A 2,831-nucleotide genomic window follows, 5' to 3' on the forward strand; every position below is an offset into this window, starting at 1 on the left:
CTCTGGTGAACTGGAGACATGTCCAGGTGTCTCTGAACTGGGGTGGGGGGGGCTGTATAATGGTAGGGGAAACACTGAATATTGCACAAACATGATAGTGTTCAGAAATTTATTTTCCCTTATGACAAACATGCTTTGTAGAAAATGAGAAACTACCAACTTAAATTARCTTATTTCAAAGAGCCGTTCTGAAAAGTTATCATTTTGGTATGATCTTATATCAGTGTAAGCCAGTGGTGTCCACAGTCAGTCCTCAGGGACAGTGTCCTGCATGTCTCTGGAGCTGTCCTGGTTCAACACAGCTGAACCTAAGGAGCAGGACTGTCTCCATACAACTTTTCACTTCTGATACGATACTGATATTGACCAATACTGCTATTAACCCGATACCATATCAGTACAAATCACACACTTTTACCTATTTTGTAATGTAAAATCTTAGAAAAGTCTTGATCAAGTCAAACAGTGAAAAAGAGAAGGTATGAGAAATATTGACCCATTTATGTTTAACCAATGGATCACATACATTTTAAACTGAAGAACATTATACAATTTAATAAATTAGAAGAGTTTTTTGGCTGATATCAGACAGATACTCCATATCAACATGGGATGGGGACACCCCTACTAAGGAGTGTTTAATTAGCAGGCTTCTGCAGACTCTGATGGCTTACTGAGACCTACTAATTAAGCACTCATTAGATTCAGCTGTGWTGAAACAGAGCAGCTCCAGAAACATGCAGGACACCGGTCCCTGAGGACTGACTGTGGACACCACTGGTGTCAGTGCATGTGTTCAGTGTAGTGGTTATAAGGTCACAAAACAACCTTTGCAACAACCTAAACTCAGATGTACCAGCTTCTCAGCAGACCCTGAACGCAGCATTACACATGTGCATCATGCAGTGGTAAGAAAGTGTCAAAGTGGAGTTTACAAGTGAGCAGATCTGTGCTCCTGCGTGCATGCACTGCTGCTCCCTCTATCAAACCTTTGTGCTCGCTCTTTCAAATCATTGACACTAATTTATCTTCATACTAACTTAAAACAGACTTTTGTCTTTTAACATGGAATGATTTGCATCAATTTTTAAATTCTTCCTTGTTTCAACCAATTGTATCAGGGGTGTCCAAACTACGGCCCGCGGGCCGTGCTGTCTTTATTGGCCCGCAACAAATTCTGAAAATATAACTGAATATGGCCCGCACAAGAACTTTGAGCTCAACTCTGTTGCACTTCTCAGTTTCAACACTGGATGGAGCCAGACCCAGAAACTAAACTATAGAGAAGAGAAGAAGAACCTGTTTGTGACTGACACTGGGTTCAGTGGTTCAGCTGAAAAGATGGGCCTTAAATGGGACAAGCTCTGTGGAGTAACAACGGATGGAGCTCCCGCCATGACGAGCGAGCACAGAGGAATGGCCTGGTTGGTGTGCACCAAGGTAACAGAGTACCACAGAGAGTTTCAGGCTTTCCTACCTGACATGGACGCTGAATACGGAGATGTGGTCTGTTTGAGACACAACTACAAGGCTTTAATGCTGCACACTTTCCTGCTCTGTCTGAAACCAAGTCTGCTTTTCCAAACACCCATCTTTCTGCTAAAAAGGAGAAATGTGTGTCTGTGATTAAATCTCTCATGACAGAATTCAACCAGCGTTTCCAAGATTATTCTGGAATTGAAGAACAAATGAAGCTGTTTTCAACCACTTCCTGGTGGATGCAGACAAAGTGAAGAGTGTGTGCAGTTAGAACTGAATGAAATGTAATGTGATGATGCTCTGAAGAGTCAACATCAGCTTCTCTCACTCCCTGAACTCTATCAGAGTCAGAGGTGAGTTACAAATACTCACATTATTCATGTATCAATATGTCACWTGTAGTGTGTGGCCCGGCCCTTTGTTTATTGTTCTGTATTTGGCCCTGACTAAAAAAGTTTGGACACCCCTGAATTAAATGGATGCCCCGTGTGAGGGATGATTTACTTCATTAACTTGATTTACATTAACCCTTTGAAACAATGCTAGAGACAACTAGAGTGTGCACTGGTCATGTGACCTTGWGATTCACTACAGCAACAGCCTTTAGCTGAGATAGCAAGCGTCCGTGCTATGCATTTTTGTAAACATTGGCTAATATTAGCCCTAAATAAGGGTTGACTCTTTAAGACAATAAAACAAAATGTACATAAAATAATAACATTGAGAGGAGCCACTTGATGTAGTTCAGGGATCTGGATGCTTTGAGCATATCTGCTGGGAGGAGACCCCAGAGAAGACCCCAGAGGAGACCCCAGAAGACCCCAAAGAAAACCACAGAGAAGACCCCAGAGAAGACCCCAGAGAAGACTCCAGAGAAGACCCCAGAGGAGACCCCCGACCCCAGAGAAGACCCCAGAGGAGACCCCAGAGGAGACCCCAGAGAAGACCCCAGAGGAGACCCCAGAGGAGACCCCAGAGAAGACCCCAGAGGAGACCCCAGAGGAGACCCCAGAGAAGACCCCAGAGAAGACCCCAGAGAAGACCCCAGAGGAGACCCCAAAGAAGACCACAGAGAAGACCCCAAAGAAGACCCCAGAGAAGACCCCAGAGAAGACCCCAGAGAAGACCCCAGACAAGACCCCAGAGAAGACCCCAGAGGAGACCCCAGAGAAGACCCCAGAGAAGACCCCAGACCCCAGAGAAGACCCCAGAGGAGACCCCAGAGAAGACCCCAGAGAAGGCCCCAGAGAAGACCCCAGAGAAGACCTCAGAGAAGACCCCAGAGAAGACCCCAGAGAAGATCCCAGAGAAGACCCCAGAGAAGATCCCAGAGAAGACCCCAGAGAAGACCC

The 2,831-nt window shown here is 45.3% G+C and overlaps 1 protein-coding gene across 1 annotated transcript in view; it reads right to left on the reverse strand.

The window, feature by feature from the left end:
• nlrx1 (NLR family member X1) overlaps window positions 1-2,831 on the reverse strand; it is a gene marked incomplete at its 3' end in the record, with an annotated part of 26,452 nt that overhangs the window by 7,273 nt on the left and 16,348 nt on the right.

Source organism: Austrofundulus limnaeus, unplaced genomic scaffold, assembly GCF_001266775.1.
Source record: "Austrofundulus limnaeus strain Quisiro unplaced genomic scaffold, Austrofundulus_limnaeus-1.0 Scaffold1582, whole genome shotgun sequence".
NCBI classification, from domain to species: domain Eukaryota; kingdom Metazoa; phylum Chordata; class Actinopteri; order Cyprinodontiformes; family Rivulidae; genus Austrofundulus; species Austrofundulus limnaeus.